A 24,879-nucleotide genomic window follows, 5' to 3' on the forward strand; every position below is an offset into this window, starting at 1 on the left:
TATACAATATGAATGATGAAAAGCATGTGTGTTACCTGCGATGTCTTTCAGAAAAGCAGGAGTAAAGAAAGTGTGGAAAAGCGAAGAGCGAACGAAACGACGAAGTTACCCTGTTTTTAACACCATGTTATTGTTAGCGCCATTGTTGTTCTTTTTATAGATAATTTTAGTTGGCCCCGTCGAGCCTCTGCGTCGTCAGTGTTTGCTGTACGTTTTCAGCTACATGACGCTGGGTTAAGTGGCCCATATGCCACCGGCGTACTATAGTGTCCGCAACCACCCCCGTACAATACCTTCTGCGGGTAGCAAGCGTGGTCGGTGTGGGAGGTGCGTAGCAGACAGGAACAGTACTTACAAAAAGAAAATGGCGGGCGCCTGCCGAATTTCAGCGCATTTCGATGAAAATTGAACGTAGAATACATTGTTATGCGCCGTTGCCCCTATTGCCATGGTGTCAGACGTGTATATGCACGCACATACAGTGCTCAGCTTTATTGATGAAGCTTTAACAGTTAACGTGCGAAAGGGTCGCGATGTCCAGCCATTAAGTGGCGTTGCACTCCCAGTTGTTGTTAGCGTTGTTCTGCCGTTAATATCGGATGGTAATGCTGTTGTTGTTGTTGCTGCTGCTGTCTTTTTTATTGTCCTGTTGTGCTGTGTGTCATCACTATTAATCCTGTCTCAGCTCCGGAAGAGCTAATCGCGGTTAGTGGGAAATCCCAGTTTCTTCCGTCGGTTTCCCTCGTGCTCACGAAAGTACACAGTCACATTTTCCTTCTGCCCTTCTCTTTTTTTTTCGTTGTGTCGCAACCAATCACGACCTCTTTCTCTTCTCTCCTCTGGCAGTTACTTAGCCGACTTATCTAACCTAGTCAGTCTGCTATTAAAAACTTTGTCTGTCTGTCTGTCTGTCTGTCTGTCTGTCTCTCTCTCTGGCTTTCTTGATATGTATATTTGAATCTATCCGATCGTGTCTGACACTGTGCCCGCTCTGTCTGCCCGCGAGTGCCGAATTGTGTCGTCTATCATCTATACGTTAATTGCTGGGAACTTCGTGTCCCACAGAAGAGAGTGTAACCACGTCCCACGTACGTCTAGGCATCTGATCAAAATGCCTGCCAAGCGTTTAGAGTCATCACTCCACGGCTCCGGCACACGCGTGGAGGTCTGCAATTCAGTGAACGTCATCTTGACTAGCGAGTGGCCAGCATATGCATCGAGTTACTAAAAGATCCGACTAAAGCATCCGCTGTAGTAGTCCTTTTCGTAGCTTTTGCAAATGTCAACGTATTAAGCAGCAGTAACAGCAACGGCTAAGCCGGAGATGTTGATTCTGCCAGTGATGGCAGATGCTGACGATGTGAATGTTTCTTGGCTCTGGAACCCCAGCGGATCCAGTTGTGGCCCTAACTGTTTGTCTTGACAATGTTTTTCGCTAGCTGATGATGATATTCCGTGGTGTTTTATAATGGCATGCCAACCTTATCGGGTGGAAAAATTGCCCACTTCGCCTTTGGCCATATTCCAACATTTTGTTAACGTGTTTGGCAACAGTAGTAGCAGCAGCGTCTGCAAAGGTATTAACGGAACCGGGAGCAAGTGGAAGGGGGAACAGACATGCAACAATAATAATACGACGCTGCTTGTCTGTCATAGGTTCAATGATCCGTTAACAAGTTTCTAACAACACTGACTTATGGCATACGTATAGTACATGGTACACATATAAACTTTCGGTTTTTTAATTCATTTGGCACACGCGTACGCGATTCTTTGCGAAGTGGAAGCAAGCTTGACATGCTAAACGTGTAATCCTGCGCTGATCTGCTAGCAGCTATCGCTTCACATCGCATCAGTGTCCTATTCACTCAAGATAAGGCGTTCCATACTCTGTAAATTTATGATCTGGAAGAGAATAGAATTAGCATGCAGTTTCAACGCGTGCCTACATATCGTGCCTCAGCTAAAAATCACGCATGAAAAACTCTTGTAAAAAAAATTAAAATACCCAGTACGACCGTTTTTCATAAAGTTACGTAAGTTTCAATTGAAAACATAGAAAAAAAAAACGACGTATTCATTCATGAATTTGCAACACCGATCGTATGGTAGTTGCGAATGCCACTGGCATACCGGGTACATACATCATACAGTGTTCGATTATGCGCCCCATATAACCTTTAGTAAAATGATGTCTAGGTAAAAGGGGCACTTCGTGACAGAAGGAGATAGGTGCATGAAAATGGTAATACCGTCGTTACAATCGATAACATCACACTCAGACGAACAGCTGTTTCGCAGGCGACGGTGGAAAATTGGACCTGTCTGTCTGGTCTGCGGTACAATCGTTCGGTCGGTAGCGGGCGGGAAACAACCCAAACTTGTACCCGGACCCAACACAATGCGTTTCAGTACAATAGACAACGTGGTTTGGCTTCTTGCTGGCATCTATCTATCTATTAGCTCAGCGTCGTGGCGTAGAGGTCGTCGCGTCATAGAAACACTATTCCGTTTCATGAGCTGTCGCGTCAGATTTTAAAAGCTAACTCGCAGTACTACAACGTCGACGACAGAAGCTGAAGTAATTTCAATGCGAGAACTGGCGTCAATAGCCGACGCCCAACTGCTTCGACCATAACTGTTGTTCTTTCCATAAGTATTATAATAGCTTTTACTCGGGTTTGTCGCATCGTCGACTACTAGTGGAGACTCGGTCGGAAAGCAGGGCCACTTTGAACACGGGCTACTTCTGCTGTTACTACGATTGCTCAATGGACACTGCTGCTCACCACTGACCGTTGAACACCGAAGGGGGAAAAGACCTTCGATCGATGGTGGCAACGTGATCCAGTTGCACTGGCCAAATAAATGTGAATCTGGAGTGAAACGGCGTAACAAAGCATTGAGGCAGTAAAGAAAAATGCCGATCGCTTTTGTGCATTCAGTCATTTATGTCTTAGACACACGCTCGCGCCCCAACTTGGACGAAGTGGATTATCGACTTCGGACCGCGCGAGGCCGGGGCAGATGTCTGCCAGTTTTAGAAGCGTATCGTAGTTGAGCAGAGCACGCGCGTTGCAGCTGAGACGACGAGCGCAAGGACAAATGATGCTTAGGCGAATACCTAGATGAATGAGGAGTGACATTCAGCCGTTTTTCCAAGCCATTGTTGACGTGCTGGTAGAAGCCGTTGCTGTTTCTGCTTGTAGTCCGCCGATCCGTGAGTATCGATATTGGCATGTACATAGGAGACCTTTAAAAGGTCGAAGAGTTAAGTATGTCGAGATTAGCTATAGGCACTACAGCGTTTGTTCAGCGATGACTTGCAGCGTCTCTTCGGATTCCCAACGATTTGACCAATAGGCAACTAGGCGTTGACACTAAAACTACCATTGGCCTATGGTTTATTTCTTCGTGGCTATAGTAAAATTGTTGCTCAAATCATGCTTCCTGGGAGCAGAGCTCAATCCTGTTAAAAATTTTGGAGTGAAACATAGGGGTCTAAAGCTAGATTGCAGAATAAAATGATTGGTGTCACAATCGTAACTTGTAAGGTAGAAGAAAAGCACTGGCTTATTATGCAGTGCGGCTATCGATTTTCGTTTACGATTTGCTGATTCTGAGACGACGATGTAAACCCATCATGATATCTATCAATTGATCTGGCCCACACTACGATGCAGTAGCAGTGGAAACAAAAGCGATCTAAAATTTGTAGAATTCCTTTCCTTCTTTTCCTTGAGCTTTTCATTCATTTGTAACGGCATGTACTTACGTTAGACGGTTGTTACGTTGTTTTCCATCTTGCTGACCTGCACTGTGTTTTTTCACAGTACATACATACATACATACATGCATACATACATACATATATATGTACAATATATGTACATATTAGTGTAGAATAGGATAAACGTGTATGATGATAAGCGCATTATCTGATCAATAGAAAATCACTGTAGCAGTCTTAGAAGTAGCGTTCAACTACAATCCAATAGCGTCTGGTGACTCTTTTGTGTATCCGCAATACCATATAGAAGCCATATAGCTTTATTTAGCCTCATATGATACGCAAATAGACGAGCTTCATTCTGGGCCATATCTATTCGGTACTTTGCCTTTCTCGCGTGGCTTTTTCCCGTGTTTGGTAATGAAGCTAGTGTACGATGTAAGGCGACGCTACTCATCCTGACCACTAGCTGATGATATTTAATTGATAGCAAATTCAATAGTTCTTCTTTTCTATTTTGTATACTTCTCGAAGCTAGATGTATGAACGTCCGTGTCTGTCCTCAGCTTCTGTCTATACAGATAGTTAACGTCACGTTATCATGAGGTGGAAACGATTATATTGTCCCTAGCGTAAGGTTATTGACTTTACTATAATATTATAAAAATAATCACAGAATAGCTCCCCGTCAAGTTCGTCTAAATTACTTGGATGTCTCAGTGACCTCTGAGGTGATGAGGCAGCATAAACATTAGCAGTGCTTCACATACAGAAATCATCTCTAATCATTCTATGTAACTTGTAAGAATATTCGACATCGTAGCTTCACGCTACGCCGCCTTTTTTCTGTACTTTCCATATACATTTATATTACTGCTATATGTATAATTTACTATTTGTAAAAATAATTACTAATAATACTAACAGTAATGCCTATTACCCGCGTTCGTAGCCCGACAGACGTCCGTTTTCATCGAGCCATATTAAATAATCCCACTATAGATAATAGCGTAGTAAAGAAATTTCAGTTTATACCATAAGTGCTACTACTGTTTAATCAGTGAACTAACGGACAGATATCGGTTGCCACTCAGCGAAAACTAAGTGATAAGAGAACAACGCTTCCGTACGACATTTGGACTCTATCATTATCTATATTTTCCTATATACAGATATGCAGTATTCGTGTCGACATGTACACTGGTACGTACGACGCTCACACATATCTGCACACAGCATCAAAGTTTATATTGAAGACGCAAGAAGCAAATAGTTGTTCTTCGAACAATGCCAAACAAATTGCCTCAGGGGCTATATTGCTGGAGTAATCGCTAGAATTTATATCACTATATATATGTATATCTGCAGTGGTACGAACGTATGAATTTGCCTGTATGCAAAACACTCGTCTATACATATATATATATATATATACATACGAGTGTTTTGCATATAAGGACTATATATATAGTTCTACGAAGTCGTTAGAAGTACGATGAAAGCGGCTGCATTACACGGTGATCTGTGGCCAATTGTACGGAACGCTGACGTATCTTTGAAGTTGCTGAAGCAAATGTTCGTACGACCCTCACTGATGTATACTGGCAGACGTTAGTTATTTGTACATGTAATAATAGTAACCTTGTAAACGAAGCTAGAGTAGTGTTATTTAGAAAAAAAAAAAAGCCTATACACGTCCGTTTGGTATCGGCATTTACTTAGAGTTTTCACCGTCTTTAAAAGCGCATTACTAGCTACCAAAGGACTGCCGTTATTTTCAAAGAAGCAACGACTGTCCTCAAGGTACACACTTAATTAATTTAACGGCGTAAGTCAAATAATATGGACGGCTTGTCTATTCTGGCTTAAAGCAAGTACGTAACGAAGTAGGTATTTAGACTAAATTGCGAAAAAACAAAGGAATACGACGTATTATTTTGACGTTTCTAAACATTTCAGGCAGATTCTATCATGTATGAGATCCCGTTAATTCGTGAATATCAACTTCCATATATTATTGAGTATTTCTTTGTAATTCTCGTAATGAGGTCTGTTGTCTAAAAGCAGAACAATTAGGCAAGCTCTTTCGACATGTCTTCAACACATACAAGATCTGGCCATCAAAAGCGGCCATTGCACGAATATAGAATGCGCCCTGTGTAATTCTACATACGTGATATAATTTTTATGGGGAAACTAAAAATATTGTTGCATTTGATAGAGATCTTTTCCTGGTGATGTCTCGATGCACGCTTACGTACGTGACACCGTTAAACGGAATGATGCACCAAGTACGCTAGCCTAAATAGCTCTTTTGATAGAAAGAAACCAAATCTCACAGGATCAATAGACATTTCAAGCTCGACAACTCGGATCCTTATAGAATTGAGCTTTGCGTTTTGCGGCGTCACATAGAAAACAGGAAGTCAGTAGATGAGAGGCGTAGCTCAATAGAAATCGTTATTTATATCTTAGAGACACTCGGAGGACCTTAGTTGGCTGAAAATACAAGTTGATAGAAGATGGCTCTAGTGCGCGTAAAATTACATACATAAAGCTCTCTAGATTTTCAAGTCTGATTCGCTGCTCTGAACAGGACGATCGATTTTTAAATTAGAGAATATTATAGATTTGTTTTATATATATATTCTCTATTCCCGCGAGTATCAATCCAAATAATCTCAATTGAGTACGACTCCGCTTGGCGTCTATCAGAAAAAATAGAAAAGGTCTTAATCCAAGATTTAAACTGGCTCATTGGATCAGTACTAAATTGGATAATTCACAATTGGCCGCCTATATAGGCTAATGAAATAGGCACTAACAGTGCGGCCTGATGAGCCACAATGATGGAGTTGCTATAAAATAGAAGAACAAAAGCATATTTCTCATAGGTACGAAGACTGAAGAATAGACCCCAAGGTCGACGACACCTCAGAAACAGCGACTACCTTCCGATCCGCTGTAGAACTGAATGTAATTTAAGTCAATATAATTTCGCAACAAGTGGATATCTTTGAGCATAGTCGTCTTGCTCCGCTAATAAAAGTTAACTCAGGAATAATGTTCTTCGTGCTGCTATCGGCATTTATGTATATATCCTGAATTGCCAGTCAACATGCCGGCTTACCAAGGGCATATTTTGTACTTGTTTATTTTCCGCTACTGACAGGTAGTATTTAACAAACGGGTACAATAGCATTTCTTTAAGATCCACATTTATACTGCTCGAGATAGCCTGTCTAACAGGTAAACAGTAAAATGTCTATTTTACACGTGGCCTAAGCATCGAAAAAGCTAAACGCGCGTGATATAGGGAACATAACTGACTATGTGTATTGGCCCCGTGGACCACAAATTACTCTTGCATAACATTTTGTATATACAACACGTATTGTAAAAACTCAAATTTTGACACAATGACCCAGACGGTCAGCTATAGCGCCACTCGCCGTCCTAATAATACTATACACTGTATCATACACGATTGACAAAAGGTATAATATTGGCTGTGACTTCATTACAAGCGTTAGGAGACGATCAAGGAGATCATGCTGACGATGATTCGCTTCGTTCCGTGGCAGGCTAAATTGGCTAAACGTGTCCTGGCTGCAAACCCTTGGGGAGTACTGAATTGCTATTGCCAGTAGTAGGACGTAGATATACTGCTGTGTTGTACAGCGAACTATAAACGAAGCTACCGTCATTGATAAGCGATTAACTAGTAGAACGCGGTTTAATAGGAAGCTACACATTATGATACGGCTACGAATTAACAGATTCGACAAAGCCATGGGGTTTGAAGGGGGGCCAATATCATTCAGATGGTTTTTCAGTGTACGCCAGAAACGTACCGCCAACCTTCTAGTGATGTAAAATGTACGTAATAATCATAGTCTCAATGATTGGGAATTATCGCTTGGAAGTAGACAAACCCCGCATGTATGAACAATGTTTAGGTTTCTAGCCGATGCCAGCCATGGTAATTACAGTAAAGTAACTCGCTTTTTACAAATATATTATAATGATTAATTATAAGCGAAATCGCTACCAAGAGTTACCATGACAAAATGCCACAGGCTCCGATTTCAGTCGCCGTTGTAGGGCGCTGAGCGGTATCTACGACTGAGGTACTCAATCTGACTAATTACTAATTAAATTAATATTAAGACGAGATAATGTACGGACAGATATACACGTTCGACGCTGATGAGGTCTGTGCATTTTCCCGAAATCTAAATCATCTTTTTGATAAGTGGCCTTCGATCGTACTTGCTAGCATCGTGCACAGACAACGGCCACGTAAAAACTTCTTGCTCACAGAGCAGTAGTAATGGACAGTCTAACAATTATTTGTAATAAGTATTGATTATATATACATTTGTAGGGGGAAGGGTATATATATATATGTGTAATATGGAAACAAACTTGTGAAACTATACGTCTATGATGTAGCCAATACTGGGTCAGGTTCTTCGCCCTGCTCGGCTCAATGCTGTATAAGGACACCGACGGCTTAGTAGCAAATACAGTTAACGGAATACAGGCGGTCGGTCCTGAACGATATGATGGTGGCACACCTTTTATTACGTCTGTTATAGCCTGTAGAGATCTGACTCACACTAGAGGGAAATTCCAACAACAGGACAATACGAGACTACTGCCTCTAACACACGACCCTGTGTGCATTTTATTTAACGTTTGAAAATGCTCCTTGTCACCCTCATCATACATAGTACCACATATCTATATATAGTACCTATGACGAATTATTATGATACCATGTGTATACCTAAAGTATCGTGTAGGTGACACTACTGTGGTACTGTTTAGGAGTTCTTACTTGGGATAATCTATCATTTTGAACATCGCGCCTCTATTCATGTATGCTAACTCTGAAGTCTAGAGGCAGCTTATAGCTGGAGAAATTGGTTAGCGCAAAAGAACAGCGTTAAAAACTTCAATAAATAGTGATAGAGCCATAATCAAATAAACTGCATGTATCATACACGGTGATATGTAGGGCCTCATTTGGCTTAAGCTTCCCGTTGTGGATCGAGCTAACTTCGAAAGTGGAGAATAATCTTCATTGCTATTTTTTGCGATAGATTCTACTGTACATCTACGACTCTGAAATCGTTGTAAGCGGTGAGATCAATTGTGTAGGCAGCATTTGGGCACTGCCTAAGGATAACATATAGTACTACACACGCACCTTGCGGAAACCAATACATCGTCCATTGATTACTTAATTTCCTTAAAAGCTGTCGCATTTTGCCTTCTTCTACCGCTTTTTCTTCTTCTTTTTGCCGTTGCTGTTGCTGTTCGAGAGCATGTTTGGCATAAGGCGAGCCGGCATTCCCGGCCTCACCGCTGTGGCTAGTATCGACAGCTTGTAATCCAGTCCGACTATCTACATCTAACATGGTCTCTTCCAAACACATCCTCAGTTTTCGAAGCTTCAGCTGTAGCTCGTCTTCATTCACCGTATCCGTTAGCGGCATGACTGCACATTGTATTTATCGAATAAAGCTATTCTTGAACGCTTTGTATATGTATGATCACCTTGAAAAACACACTTCAGGCGTTATCCGTATGCCTGCACCACCGCGCGCCTTTCCAGCATGCACCCTGAATTGTCATAAAATAATTTACAGCTGAACTGTGTCCACCTTTGAATAAGCCACATCTACCGATATTGGATTACGTGAGTGATTAGATAAAATGAATATTGTCCACATACGCCTGATGCGCCATCTTTGCACCGCAGAACTCTCCCACAAGCGATCGAGTATTGTTATCGTAAGGCAACACAGTGTATCAAGAGAGATGTCTCTTTATTGTTCGCCACTATCCTCCTAAGCAGGGCCGCTGTTAATATTGAAGTAGCGCCTAGTAAGGATTGGTGTACACCCTGCTGGGTCGTCAGTCTCATAGAGAGAGAGAGAGAGAGAGAGAGATAGAGAGCGAAGGAAAAAGAGGGTTAAGGCACGTGCAGCTCCTGCTGGAGGCAAGCTTGAGGCTGTCCACCAAGAAAGCGTACTCGTCACGTCCACTGCTAGCGTACGGCAACTTCCTGTTCCGCTCTAACCCAAAGAGTGGTGTGAAGGGCACGATCACACTGTGCTCTGTGTTACTATCGCTGTTTTACCTGCATGCATTTAGCAAGCACTGCATTGTACGTAGGATATACTGTTCGCTGTAACATTAGCAGGGTTCATGTATTGGGAATTTAACCAAAACTGCTGCCTGCTATACTCGCTTTGTACTGCTTTACTACGTCCGCCTCACTGAACTGGGCCGGTCAGACGGCCCCACATCGCAAGCCAAGTAACGTCAATGTCGGAGCTCCGGCTTGCGTTGAATAACTAGCGGGACTAAACTTTTCCGTCTGCAGCTGCTCCGCGCGCGAAACCCTTTCTCCTCAATAGCAAAGGCAATGACAGAGCCCGCTACGCAGTGAATACGCCGAAAGCTCTGCCTAAACTGTGTCCGAAGGGTCCCCTTGCCAATGAAAACGTGGCTGCCTGACTAGCTCATGGCCCGTGTGACCACTTCTCAACGTTCGCTCACCAGTCGTTGAGCTTGAAGCGTCACACACAACAACTGTGGTTTGTATTATCACGGCAATCACGGTGTCGGCAGCGAAGCGCCGTTGTACAACGGTTGTGTGAGATGCCCCTGATTCCCGAGCCCACGCACGCGCGTATAAACAGCACACTGAATTACCAGTCAATGGTCAGCTCATGTAGACTTTTTTAAACGACCAATGATAACAAAAAATAGATTGGATGAATAGCTGTACTATCGGATGGAACCTAGTGAAATCTAATATAATTTTAAAATAATTCCAACTAGATTGGCCCCTTCTGAAGTTTGAAGCGGGCGACAGCATTAGTAAATTTGCCCTGTCTGACAAATAGACGAACAGCAACGTAATTCTGTTGCATCTAGTCAAGTCTTAGGCAAAATGACGCAAGCCGAACAAATTACGGGTACGAACTTTATGGTCTAGGTTGACTATAACGAACCACACAGTCCACTTCTGATATGCGTATCTTTGTCGGCTGTTATATAGCGTCGTACGAGGTAGCGTTGTGTGACGATTTAATAACGACCGAAAACAGTCTGCTTCATCACTTCGTCTGCCCGTTCCTGTCTCTTTGAATGAATAAACTTCAGATGGCTGTGCTCAAATGCCGCTGCACTCTGCAATGCACACATAGATCGACTTGCATACAAAAACGCATCTGCGTCGACGCCCCGACGCTGCGGTGTCTATCGTGTAGGATAGGCCGTGTCAGCCGTGAGACACCGTCGATACACTTTCAACAATAATCGCAGATAGTGCATTTTCACCTACAGATTTACTGCTCATACGTACGTGTTTGTTTATACCTATAGAGAAACAAATGATTTGGCCAATTGTCCGCTAAAAAACAACACTGTACACTAAATTTAAAGTAAGATTTTCTCTTGTCTACCTTCATCTTACGATTTTATAGTTTCGGCTGTCTAGCACCGAAAAAATGGCTCGTTCCAGCTCAGGGAGTCCATCTTTGTTTGTGACATTGGATTGAGTCTACATGATGGTCTATAGAAAATTACTGCACACGACACAACGAATATGTTTTAAAGACTATTCGAGCTTCATTATTTTTAATGTTTTTGGCAGTTTACAGGCTTTCGATATTTCTCTGTGCTGTACTCGTTGGGTTGAGCGACGGTGCGTAACAGATGTCCTTGTTTCGTCCTATATAGAGGCTCAGATATTTAGGTTATAAGCTTAAGAACAGTTATTAGAGCTATATCAATACACACAGATGGAGATAATGGATTTCCAAGGAGCTATGGCAAACGTTGTAGCAGTTCAAATATTACAACAATTATTATGTCTAAATAAGTTATTTTAGCCTACCTATAGAACCGAATTGCAACAAATTGATGGTTTTGCTTCAAAGCCCACCAACAGCTTATGTCTAACTACACGGTTTATGTGAATGGAGGAAGATATTTAAAATCAATGCCAATAAATAGTTATGTTTTTTTTTTGTTAACCAAATGACTAGATCTGAAGATGTTGAAATGTCGTTGAACATTTCCCAATTTTCTCAGCCGCTATACGTTCTAGCAGAATCGTTTGTTTTTTCGATATATTCATTGTCTTAAATTCATTTTAAATTTTTCTATATAATATGTATGTGGGAATATGTTTTTTCTCTGAATGCTAAGGCTGAACTTTTTTCATAACATAGCAGCATCAGGTAGAACCAAGATGTGCTGGATTCATACACGTGCTAATGGTCTAATAACTTTGTGAATTCCATCAACCTAGAAGAGGTCGCAGAAAGTAGTTTTTTAATAACGTTCTAACGCACGACATCGACCTTGAAGTATTACTCGTTCCCCTACCTGCTGCCTGACTTCAGTGACGCCAATCAAATCACAGTCGGAAAATCTTCCTGCTGCTGCTGCTGCTGCTATTGTTAGTAGGTGCTAACAAATTGAAGGCTGGCCCTTTCCTTAAAAGGTCTGCGAGTTCGTCGCCCGGTTCGGGCTCTTCCATCATTACCAATGTAAATCCTACTCCCGAATCGTTTCGTCTTACGCAAAGGTTACTCCCTCACAGACGGCGTAAGGTCGCTGGATATTCCGTGCTTACAATAGCGACTACGTTACCGTTATTTAGTTCTACTTCATCTACGGTCCACTACTTTGTCGTCCTTAGTTCGTAGATAGATCAAGCGAATTGTAGATTCCTTTGGATGAAACTTCCGTGAATGCTTCCAACGATCAAGTCGTTGTACTGCTTCTGCTAATCGTCTATTGAATGGCGTGTTGGTGCTTGGCCGATTGCGGTTCGGTCCGTCACGAAATGCTCTGAAGCTATCCACAGCAATAGCCAAAGCACCAAATGAACCGACGTCCAAAGAAAAAAATCCCGTCGCTGGAGGGTTAACAGCCTTATGTTACGCAGGTACAACTCTCTCACTAAGTTACACCTAGAGGATGTTGCTGTACTGAAACTACGAAAAATACGCAGTTAGGACGACCCTTTCGAACATATTCTCAGTTCTCTTCAGCAGGCCTCAGGTTACCACCTCGTAAAGCCTCAGCTTGGGGATGTTGTGAACTATGTCATCTTTTTACTGTCGTCTCTGCCTTTCTGTTTGCCTCGCTCTCTGTGGTACCTCAATTCATCTGCAATCTGTTTCATTGCAGGAAACTAGACATCACACTGGTCACCTTTTCTTTACCCTTATAGTCTTCTTTCTTACTGACCATTCCGACCACTAAACATCCGCATCATCATCATCGCTAATATCAGAGGGTCGCAGCGCGCGGCCGACCACGAGGCCACACAGCCTCTATGATAATGAAAACTGGTGCCCAATTCGCTGTGAGTACCGTAGATTTCTATTAATCAGCTGTAACTTCCTTACCAATTCGTTAGTAATTATACGAGGACGATTATAACGTATGCAGCCTCTCTAAACGGGCTATAGTCAGTAAACGCGTTCGACGCCATCAGCGTATCGAGGAGGGTATAAGGAACGGGTTCCGTCTCCGGTATTCGTAGGCTGATGCTGCACTAGGCGTTATCATAACTCTAGCCATACAAAATACACCGATTCTTGCCGGTCGAATCTTGAAACATTGATTTCCATGAGTGAACACCATTTCTGTTCATGGTATCGTTTCTCGTAACGTCTACATCCAAACCAGCATGCTAAAAGTTCCCCAACGTTCAACATTAAAGTTACATACCGAAGTAATTTTTCTATTGTTTTCTAATATTTCAAAATTAGCTGCGCTTACGGTCATCGTAACATTTACTCTGTCGTTAATATTATATAAGCACAAGTTTGTTTTTAATAATTATTATTGTTAAACTAATTTGTTGGTATTGATGGTAAGTGTCATGGTTATCTTTGATCTGAACCAATATGACATGGATACTGAATTAGGAGTTTCACTCTGTCGTCTTCGACACGGATTGGGTAGTATTTTTTGTTGACACTAATCTTGGACAGGATGAAGGTCTAAAAGGCACAGTTGTCATCGAGCTTGTTCCTAACTCGCAGTGTTTATAATAAATATGTAGTCGCAAATTGGAGGCAGGTTGATCCAACCTTTATATTAGTAAATTTTTTTCTTAAATTTACCGAAGAGACTTCGTGGCTGTCCCTCTCTACAAGTTTAATCATAAGTTTAAGGGTTTCCGGTTGGTTTGTCACTATAGATTATATAAAATAGGAGGTTATTGGCCTTCCCTATTTAGAAGAAAATATATTTCAGTTGCATAGGAAGTGCTGAAGTTGTTTAATAGCATCTGTTTTTAAATCTAATACATGTATAGAAATATTTATAATTCAGCGATGCACTCCATAAAGGAACAAGCTCAGATAAGATCTACACAAATTTACAGTGTATAACCACTTCAAACACACACTATACGACCCGTGTAAATAGAAGAAGGCATTTTGTAGCCAACTGATTGGGACAAGGCTTAACTGTTTACAATTTAACTAGTGATAAATCTAAAGCTGTTAACACAAATTTAATTTAGATAATCATAATTGAGCGAAACGATCAAGTGGAGAGTAGATGGCGAAGATGTTATCGCATAGTTGACGCACTTCAGTATCCGGAATGTCGTGGCCTATTTGTAAAGACGCGTGAAAAAACTATTGTGGATTTCATCTAATTGAGGTGCTACATAGCTAATACCCAATACGCTAATCACTCCTGTGACAGGCAAAACAGATTGGGGTATTGTACTACCAGTTCTTAAGACCTCTTTTTTTTATCTTTTACGAATTCTCTGAGTTTTCCTTCAGTACAATCCTTCTTTACTTCAGAAGATTCGGATGTTCACGGGTTCTAGTCAAAACAGTTATGGCATTTATTATGTTTATGTAGTATCCTCGTAACTAACGTTTAACTTAATTAAACAAAAATGAGCAAGTAAATTGTGTATAATTGTTCCTAGCCTGCTCGTCAATCTCAGGCCGTGCACCCTCTCTGTATCACCGATATGCATGTTGAAAACACACTCGCCGTCATGGAGTGAGCCTACTTTACACACTATGTGACTGCCGGACTTCCTTACTACCATACTAGTACCGTCCGACCGAAAGGCGATAGCTATCGCTGTGATGTATCGAACCGCGCCGAGCTAAGCTGCTCTCTCCCTAGGAGTATGATCGACACGGTGACCGTCTAGCCCCGTTCTGGGTTTGTGAGGCCAGCAGGGGCCTCCGTCTGCTTAAAGGGTTGCGTGGGCAGAAAAAAACTTGTGACAGCGAAAGACCAACACCAAAATGCTACCACGCGCTTAAGCCGCCGCAGTGATGCTGCTGGCGTCGGAACATGCGCACATACGGTTCGGGGCACGCGTATTGGCGATTATGCAGGAGAGTACAACCCTTTATGTTCTTTTAGCCCTTTTAGTGAGATTGATAACGGTCGACGCGGCTTTCAAATTCTGGGTGATCACCTTGAACTGAGCAGAGGTCACGGGTCGTAAGGTTAACGATCGGTCAGGCGCGCTCGAACGCAGAGTTCTATGGGGTGGTTGTGCGGGTGGAAACAGCAAAGGGTGTTATGTGCTGCCGAGGCCCCAGCGGTTACGAGAGGTGCTCTGGGGCGCTTAGATTCCTCAGAGTATCACAAGATTCATTCAGCCCACAAAGAGGTATGAGCGTGAACCTGAATGAAGGACAGGCGTCTACCCACTGAACTGGCAATGCCTGCTTCGGAGACGGTGGCGCGACATCGTTTTAATGCGTTCATAGCTCTGCTACTTGTGCATAGATAGCATTCGATAGTTGTAACCTTATGTGTAATTGTGCTCTATACATACTCTATGTACATAGTAATGTATTATGCACATGTGCGCACCGATTGATGGGGAATAACACGCAAATTTTTTGACGTATCTTTTACTAAGAATAATTACTGAGAAACATTGATGTACAGACTTTTAAGTGTTTGTACACTTCCGAAGTGATGATAATAATCATGTTAAAATTGTGTAGTCACCTTATTTATTTTGGGCTGTGGAAATAAAGTCAACTAATACTACGAAGCCATAGAGTAGATGAAAATTCTGTAAAATGCCTTCTATGGAAATCGTTAGCGGTAAAAGAGCTACATTACATAATGCAGATGTTTAGCATTTTCTATACTGTTATGACAAAGTTTAAGCTTTATTAGATATATCAGCATTTCAACATGACTGCTTGTGTCTGTCTGGGTGTGTGAATCCTGAGACCAGGTCATTGTTCTTGACCAATATTAACTAACGTTGCTAGTGATAGAGGTTGCGGGTAGTCATTCCAGTTGGCAGGCTACGCTTACCGGAAATGTCGCAGCTGCCGTCACGCTTGGTCGTCGTTCTCAAAATTGTCGACCTCAGCGGCCAGATAACGGCGTAATCTGAATAATTATGCGTATGAATAAATAAGCATAAAACAAACGAGTTTTGCGTGTAATACCAAAACGGTGAACGATATGTAAGAGGGGAGCGGAGGGAAGCGACAATCACGGTTAGGGATAGCGATCGGAAGCTGCTGCCTGCTTTTGTGGGCAATGTCGTCTCGTCCAGTGTTAATTAGACAACGAGGATACCCAAAATCACATAATACGTGACAATGACGACAACCGGCATTTGTAGGTGTCCGGGACCTACTCCATCAGCTTTCAGCTATTAGTGCCAGGACAATTACTCGCTTCATGTGCATTATCGGATTTTGCCACTCTGATAAAGTAATAAGTGATTGTTTGTTTATCTCGTTCATATGAATGAACTTATCCTTGCGTTAAACCGTCCGCCGTAGCGAAGCTTTGTTACAGCACAAACCTGCTTATTATTGGCCCCCATATATCGTCCATCACAATGCATCCTAGAGGCTGTCGGCAGCCGTTACATGCGAAAAGCCGCTTGGTAAAAAAGACCTTACGCGGAATAGAATAGTGGAAGCAACTGATAGCGGAAGACAGAATGAGCCGAACGATTAAGGGCATCGACGACAGTGACGATAGACATTACGCAAACAAACTTCTTGGGCCATTCTCAGCTACTACAGAAAATATGTAAAAGGAATCGATTATCGCAAGATATAAACAATAGCCACTCTATTAGCGTCCTATGATTTATAAACACTGAGAATAACGGCGACAGAAGTTATGTAACAGAGTAAACATAAGGGAATATGAATTAACAACGGAGTATTAACACTACTATTAGCAGTATCTGAGTAGGCATAATTTAGCTTTGCTTTGTTATAAGCGGATGGCCTGAGGCGAAGTTTTGCAAGCCTCATCAGCGGCCAGAAACGATATCTGTCACCCATCAACTGTTGAGCGAGTACTCCGAAATATAACTATAATCGGAAATTGTGCAGTCGTTCCTATAAGGATATGGCTGTATATATGAAATGTATTGAGTAACAGCGGAAGGGCACACTTAATATTATATAATAATAATAATAATAAATATATAATATTTTGATAATTACCAACCTTTTTGACTTTGACGGGTATTTATGCTGGGGCTATCAGTAACTTCTTCCCGAATAATACGGCAATGCAGTACAAATTTTCCGCCATACCCCTTCTATTCGAGTATGTGTGTGTCAGCTTCTAGATCTTTTCTGTATCAAGCAACAGGTCATTTTTCGTTCGAAAACAAAGAAAAGAGACCTTTCCCGGAGCAGTGATGAACTACATTTTTCATTCGACTCATCTCTTGATCCTCATTCATTGCCTCCTCGATCTGTTTCAGATTAACTTGAACTACAAAGACTTTCAGGAGAGCATGGTTGGTCGACTGCCGTCGCCGCAGCAACTGCGGCATACAGGGCTCATTAATGCCCAGAGATGTAGGTAAGATGAATCTGGCCACTGTCTCCCCCTACGACCGTCGTTCCTAACACCACAGCCACCCACTAATTTTGCCCGACGATTTAGGAGAAATATGTCAATCCGGCCGAGGAAGTTAGAGCTGTTGGAGTTTCAGCTGTAGCATACCTCCATTCGACGGTGGAGTCATCCTTTTCATCTCACACGTACGACATCGCGGTGGTTCTCTGACTTTCGATAGCGACGTCCTCTAATTCGACGTAAACAGCTTCTGGGGTCCTAATGATGGTAGCGTTGGGAGGTCAGGTAATACGACAACCATGACGAGTAGCTAAAAAAGAAGTATGAGGGTGGAAGGATGAAATGGAGCGCGGGAATTTTTAAGACGAAGCCGAACAGAATTAATTTCTGGCGCCATCAAGTCATTCGAATGGTCAAAAAAATGCACGAATGGGAAACGGCGGACAGCGGATAGCTTCGGCAGCGCTTGGCAGGCAGCTCTTTTTTTTGTCGACGGATAAAATCTCGACGATTCTTAGTCTTGTTTTTGCTCGATCAGACATTTATTACCACTGCCACTCTGTACTGCTACGTATCACCGAATTGTTCAGTTTCTGGGTCCGTTTCTTAACAGCTTTTGCCAGCTATCATAGATCTCTCTTGTACGCGTTCCCCCAAATTCACTTAAACTAACCTAAAACACACCCTAAAATAATAAGGAAACTGAGGCCTCTAGCCTCGAACCAGACAACGTCCTTGACTTTGATTTTCTTTAAAGTCGTTTTTGTTTCACTTTTATTTTATATATAGTGGACCCGTCGCGACGGTTCGCCTTCCTGCTTTCATCTTCTTTTGCATTCGAAAGTTCGGAAGTTTCCGACGCTTCTTGTTCTACGCTTTGCTCATCTTCTTGTACTTGCTTTTGAGATTAAAGCACGTGATCTGACTATGTATTTCTATTCTCGTTCAGCTTTCGACTTGATTTATGAGATCCCACCAAAAGCTCGTTTTCTTCCCTCTATAGACTTTTTACGGGTGTATGCTACAATAGACTGCTTGCTTCGAATAAATACTTCAAAGACGTGGCTAAAAGTAGTAATTCTACAGGTAAAAATTCCGCAGAAAGCGTACTTCACTACAGAACGATTTCTTTGCCACCGTTAGTGCATAGCTAAATGCAATATGCATTTTTGTGTTGGTTGCAAGGTGTTCCAAACGACTCCTTTATTCGATATGATGACCCCGGTACAAATTACTGCGAAGTTCTTTATGCCCGTGAATAGTGGATCTCTAAACCAAAAAGTCCACGAAATGGCCACCTCTCAAAAGGACGTTAAACGAATTGCACGACTTTTCGACTGCTCATTGGATACTGTCCGGACGATTACTTTTAATATAGTATCGGACTGTGGTATTGGCGAGCCGGACTGTATTGTACGCGACTGTTGATTGTTTTTTCCTTCCATTGAATGGATTATCAACTGCGCGATGATATGGGAAAAAGCTCACTGGGCAGGTCGTTCAATAATAGCAAAAGATAAATATTAGGAAATTGCTTTAACCTGCACCCACTTCGTATGGATGTGTGTTTTTAGGGCGGCACTCGACTTACCCGTTGCCTCGGACTCAGGTCTGTAATTGTGTTAATTCCAGCTATTTAAATTCGAGTCGATTGTTTGCTCTGTTCCTCAGTTTTACTTGTTTTGAAAATGTTTTATTAATAATTGAACATCAAATACGATGTAAAACTGAGCCGCAATTTATTTACGATTTTTTTTGCACAGGTTCCGGATCGATCGGTAGCAGAAGACTTCGAGTTCAACAGGTGGAGCTGGTCTCTGGAAAAACTGGCGAAGGGCGAAAATAAATATTATTACAGTTGGTTGTAATTTACCTTGTTTTTTTTACGTGGGCTCTTGCTAAAACCTAGTTACGGATAATGAACAACTGACAAACATCGCTATCTTTACGTTAACATGTTTCGGCTCGGTGTAACTCACGATCATTATGGTTATACAGGGCTTTTGATTTTGATATGTTGTGTTTGCTATATCTAATTGCTTATGAGCGTGTTTACCTATTGAGGCTAACGACATCTCGCAAACGCTGCAATGTCGAGCGGGTCGAGTTGTCTTCATCTATTAGCTTCGTCAAATGGTTTTTTGTTCTTCGACCCAAATTTTATTGGCTTTCAAGTCATCAGAAGGATATACTCAATTGAGACTGCTAAGCTCAATTTGTAGCAATAAGCTCTGATAACTATTGAGAGTACCTATTTCTTTCTGGTTCACAGCTGTCACTAGCCGTTCCCTAGCGTCCTGATTTGTCAAGCGGCGATGTTATTTGCGGTTGTGACATAACTACGGGCATGTCCATAAGCATTGTATAATATTGCCTGCTAATCATATTCGAAACCATTTGTCAGAAGTACGAGACAGCACTTGTGACCCCGAGGTCAACACTGACAGATCAGCAATCATGGTCACAATGCCAAGTAGAGATCCCTCTACTAGCCGGTTCCAGTTCGTTATGAGCGACGCAGCAATATGGGAAAATTTGTCTTCCACACTCCGGTCAGGAATAACTTCAGAGTGTTTGTTTGCAGTTCGACGCTCCCGCCTACGCATATTTCTTCCAACAGACCGCTATGGGAGCAACGTCATCTTTTGTTTCAAATGTGATTTCTAACCATGATTGACCTATATTTATTTGTTGCTTCGACTAGTTAAGAACGTGCTACTCTGCTTTTCTTTGTGTCTGATGAAATTTCACATTGCTATAATCGGCCTGTCTGTTCGTCGACATCGAAAGGGCTCTTTGCACACAATGATAGGCAGTAGCCACCAGCTCTGTTGTGTGTAAATTACGATTTTAAATCCACGAAAAGCCCGTAATGGCGCCGAAACGAAGCATCAGTTTGGAGAGCCAAACGTCGGCCATGGACATGGATAATGGACGAGTAGACTCATGAACCTCACCGAAAAGCCCGTTCTTTTATGCCGAAACATGCTCTGCGCTGCTGTGGAGTGCGGTTAAGCTAGAGGTGATACGGCCTCAGCCACTTCGCTTATATTTTCGTACGCCACTTCTCACTCATCCCCAACAAACGCTCTAGGTTGCCACGGAGCAGTGCAGGTTCAAGCCGGCAGGCCGGATGGCTTCCATCTTCGAAGGGACTCATGAGGCCTTCTCTAAGAGGAAATTATGACTTAAAAGTTAAATTTCCCACTTAGGCATTTTTTCGCTCACGCTGGCTCAAGAGACATTTTACGGTCGTACGCTCGAAGAATATAACAGTGAGGGTTCAACGATTGAGGAGCTAATGCAGAAGGGGAGCACGAATGGGTAGGGAATTGTCAGCAGTCCACTTCTTTGCCTCCTCCTTAACTGTCCCTCGTCCACACAACATTGTCCCGTCCCCCGCTCGCCTGATATGGTACGGAAGTAGGGCTCACAACAATTGTCTTGACCACGTACTACTTGTGTTAGTCTCTAAGTTGTTGGCACGACAACAGAAGCGAAACAGTCATATCGCGCCGTTATTCGTGTTCCGCTATGAGTTCTTTCCAAAAGCGACTATGGCGTCTGACTACTTTTAGATGATTTCTTACGCTTTTTTGGATAATTTTTGGACGTTCTTAACTTACGCCTCCGTATCTTATGGAAAAGCCACTCTCTGTGAGAGAATTACCGTCATATAATAATTCATTCGTGAGAAGATTCCGTTTGCTATGAGTCAACTGCTATAATCTTAGTTCAACTAAAAAAAAAGAACAGTCAACAGCAAAAAATGTGTATTTACTTATTGTACAGTATCGGCATCAATGTGCACGTGATTTGAACCGGGGATCTTCTGGTATTGAACTTCGGCGTGACCTCTTGCTCTGCCTCGGTGGCTTAGTAAGACGCTACCGCTGCTGACTTCACTCTGGATGCATGCTACATTAAGAGTGAATACAAGTGTCTGAGATTTTTTGTGGGCCCTACGGGTGGGATGAACAAGAAAGCTTTCTTGTACGGGAAAAACGTCCGTTCTATATTATAGTATATGTACATGACTGTTTGCAGTACGCGCACACTGTACAAGCGATACGTTTATTGTTTACACACGTTCAATGTACAGAACGATTAAGCAGTACAACTGCTAGTGCATGCATCGTATATGCTTACATATACAAGAGCACGTCCATTGAAAAGCGATGTAGAATGGCAGAGCTCGGTTTCGGTGCATGCCGGTTCTGGCCATTCGTCGAAACCCTTTAAAACCATTATATCGCTATGCGATCCGTCTTGTCGATGGCGAGCATGTTTTGATCTAGAAGTTTGTCGGGCTAATCGGAACGAGGTGAATGATACAGATAAAGAGTTCGTCTTTTCCTAGTAGTTTTGAAGCGACGGCTGATCGCTGCTGCCTGTCATTTAAGCCACAACGCGCTACCCCTCACAGACCAAGCGACAGCATACGCCCTGGCCTACGAGATGCAACTTTTGCGAACAGGGCCCGTAAAAGCCTCCATAGCTTAGCTTGTCTGCTAACGAATTGGTTGTACAATGGTAGACGCAGAGTGGAAAGGGGCAAGAGGAAAACAGCAGAGAGGGCCGCTTCGGGCGGAGTTGGTAAAGAGTTTTGCCTACCAAGTAGCAAATCACTATAGCTTGTCCAATTTCCCTAAACTTTATACAAGTGTGGACAGGTATTTGTCAAATAATCTCTCGTCGACTTTCGTTCAGTGTATAAGAAATCGTCTGGAAAGTACCAGGAATATATAACATATGTTGTTTTTCCCTTTTCTTCTACTTGTGTCACGTTAATGGCAACGGCTATGGCGGTTCCGAAAGGCTGTCGTTGAAACCAAATCTGCGAGTAAATCAATCTGCAAGCCTTTAAAATGTTGCTTTTATCTTTCGATGATTGCCTGTGAAATTGGAATTTTGGTTATTGATAGAGGCCAACTGCGATAAGATATCCTACCTGGCGACAAGAGCACAACGGACAGTGCTGCTATGGCAGAGTATGTAGGAGTCCTGGATCCTTCCGAGACCCAAAGGTCCTCAGCTATGGCTTGGAGTCTCTGAGTCGAAATACTAAAAGTGAATGACAGTATTCAGGAACTTGGAAGGCCAAAAGAAGAAACAGAAAAAGGAGCGACCCATGTTGTTATGCTGAACGATGAAACTCAACGTTTCTTTTTCAGGTCCGTAGAGCATTTTTCCTTTCGGTCTGATTTTCAAAATTCCAATCGGATCTACGCAACATCACTACCTTAACCATAGCGAAATCAATTTTGACGAATGATGATTTCGATGAGCGGAAATGATGGCATAACACCGGAAGCAATGAGCTAGATGAACCGAGTGAAAGTTAACATACAAATGGAAAAACTAAACATGGAACACTAGACGCTAGCATCGATGCAGAGACGCATAGCATTAATAGAAATTCTCCTTTTCTGTATTTCATTTGCATGTTATATTTTTTAGATTTGCACTCATACAAAGGAAATTCGTCCATCATGATCCCTTGTGAATCGCTAAAACAGCGCGAGACGACGATGAGATACATTCCGGATCATCATGTCAAAATTTTGAGGCCACGTATGGCCTGTTTGAAGAACAGGGTACAAGAGAAATGACTGGGGAGGGCAAAAGGGGCGTAGTTGCGTTGTTATGTCTGTGATTGCATGTTAAAGGGACCACAAAGTAGGAAATGACATGTGAGTTTCAACAGACGCTTAATGTTAACCGTGGAGTTGTTTATATATAAAAACAGGGCAAGCGACACACTCCGTTATGTCGCTAGTACGCTGTTAAAGCTAAAAAGTAAAATTCACTAGCTGTTAAGGTTTTCGCTAGTATCTTGAAGATGGATTGCAGGGATGAGCTTGCGCGCTATAGCTGTGCTATGAATGCATTACTGGTGTTACTGTGAAGGGAACCCCACGCTGCCATTATTGTCGCACAACGGCACGCCGAGCCACGTGATGCCGGAGGTCGTCTCTGAACGCTTTTTAACCTCAGCTCAATCAGATATAATGAGCTTGCACGAGGGTGAATCAAGCGCACAACTACAACGTTATGAGTCATATTCTATACAAAAATAATATTTGAATCCGTAGTCCTAGGGGATAATCCTGCAGTTTCCGTTCTCCCCTTTAGTATTATACATAGTATTTGCATTTTTGCATAATCAAAAATGCTGTATAGAGATACAGGCCAATGTTGCACTCGTACTTTTCCATAAATCATCGTCACGATCGGCCGGACAATGACTTCGTGTCGCAAGCGTTTGTTTGACTTTGGCTTACTCTCATTCAATAGCGAGAACGTATGAAATAAGGTACGCGGTCTGGCCTATATGGTCACATGCCGTTAACAGCGGAAAATCTTCATATGGTGTTGTTGTGTGTTACTGATATGACAATCTCTAACAAATTTTCATAGCGTTTTTCTTTCCGACCCTCATCCCAGACTCTTACTAGTTCGAGGGCCCCTTCCCAAGTCACGCACAGACTTTGCGCGATTGGCTGCCTTTGACCCTCGTCAGCAGTTTCTCGTACTGCTTTCACCACTGTACCGCATATAGTTACAATGTGGCTCGGTTCTATATACAGCCATTTTTTTGCACCCATTCGTGTTAGTTCGTATGCCTCCGGTGACGTGGCCTTTCCTCCCCAGCGTTACCGACCCTTTCTTAGTATGTGCGTTTATCGTGGTGCTGTTCCTATGGCAGACCTACATAGTTCCTGCTATTCCTTACCTTCGTTTTTCTCTGTCCATTTGCCAAACGACCATATGATAACGTATCTGGCTTGAGGTATTTTTTATATTCGCGTGCCGTCCATTTCCAAGCCTCTATTTGTGTAACCGCTGCAAGGAACTGATGTAGGTCCTGGCACAAGCGATCCAAGTGATATGCCATTCATACTTCACGACAAATTTTCGAAAAATTGAGATTTGCATTGTTTTCTCTTCATCCTCTATTGTTTTCCAACATTTTTTATTTTTTAATACTGAACCATGCAAACTTGAACATGTTCGCGCATGGTTCTAACGTTCAGGCGTAGATGCATTTTCTTCTCCAGTTATACCTAGGTTCAGTTTATCCAGCTGGAACATGTCCTTAGTTTGTTGGCGTCTGCATCGGTTTTACGTTATCCGAGGGGTAATAAAGTGTAGAAGCAATTCATGACGTAGTGGGTTAACCCTATTATACTGTCCCTACCAGCAATGTATATAATACATACGAATATGCATCTAATAGATATTTTCGTGGGCGACATGCC

At 42.4% G+C, this 24,879-nt stretch overlaps 1 protein-coding gene and 1 long non-coding RNA gene across 2 annotated transcripts in view; one reads left to right on the plus strand and one right to left on the minus strand.

The window, feature by feature from the left end:
• The window catches only part of LOC111265950 (guanine nucleotide exchange factor DBS), a 155,049-nt gene that overhangs the window by 109,867 nt on the left and 20,303 nt on the right, over window positions 1-24,879 (minus strand). The gene's annotated exons all lie outside the window — the stretch shown is intronic.
• Window positions 2,529-19,463, plus strand: LOC111265953 (uncharacterized). The gene is made up of 4 exons (XR_015313258.1): window positions 2,529-3,220; window positions 17,520-17,620; window positions 19,192-19,226; window positions 19,381-19,463. It is a non-coding gene; the product is annotated as an uncharacterized LOC111265953 (long non-coding RNA).

This window comes from Varroa jacobsoni, unplaced genomic scaffold (assembly GCF_002532875.2).
Source record: "Varroa jacobsoni isolate VJ856 unplaced genomic scaffold, vjacob_1.0 scaffold_1031, whole genome shotgun sequence".
NCBI classification, from domain to species: Eukaryota; Metazoa; Arthropoda; class Arachnida; order Mesostigmata; family Varroidae; genus Varroa; species Varroa jacobsoni.